Consider the following 768-nt stretch of genomic DNA (forward strand, 5'->3'; position numbering starts at 1 on the left):
AGAAAATTATAAAATAAGAGTTATTAAGACACATGGTAACAGGTAGAAGTTTAATATATGTTTACCAATCCTCTACACGATACAGTATACTTAAATATTTGAATATAAAGAAAAACTACCAGTGTCAGATCATACTATAAAAGTAAAATTTGGCCGGGCTCAGTGGCTCAGCCTGTAATACCAGCACTTTGGGAGGCTGAGGTGAGTGGATTGCCTGAGCCCGTGGGTTTTAGACCCGCCTGGGCAACTTGGCGAGACCTCATCTCTACAATAAATTAAAAAAAATAAAATTAGCCATTGTGGTAGTGCACACCTGTAGTTCCAGTTACTCGGAAGGCCAAGCCGAAAGGATCACCCAGCTCAGCAGGTCGAGGATGCGGTGGCCGGGAGCGGCCACTGCACTCCAGTCTGGGTGACAGAGTGAGACTCCAACTCAAAAAAAAAAAGTAAAATTTAAGTGAAATATCAGGATTTATTCTATTAGGAGAGATAATTTGTATTTAGGTAGGACTATTGAATATGAATTTAAATAAAATCATTGGAAATCTCCCTAGTATAGAAAATCATAAATTAGAAAACATGTAACATGTGCCCAGAGTATTCTTAAAATTTCTCAAAGAGATAACAAAGTCACTCCTCACATACTCTCAACCATGATGCAAAAAGAAAACATAAAAAATAGTTTGACATGGATTTCCAAATAAATAAGCAAATATGTGCACGTCTTCAAAGCATCAGAATGGTAATCAGATAATGCAGTTCCTAACA

The sequence above is a fragment of the Carlito syrichta genome, unplaced genomic scaffold (genome assembly GCF_000164805.1).
Source record: "Carlito syrichta isolate Samal-C Ts95f unplaced genomic scaffold, Tarsius_syrichta-2.0.1 Scaffold309409, whole genome shotgun sequence".
Taxonomy (NCBI): Eukaryota; Metazoa; Chordata; class Mammalia; order Primates; family Tarsiidae; genus Carlito; species Carlito syrichta.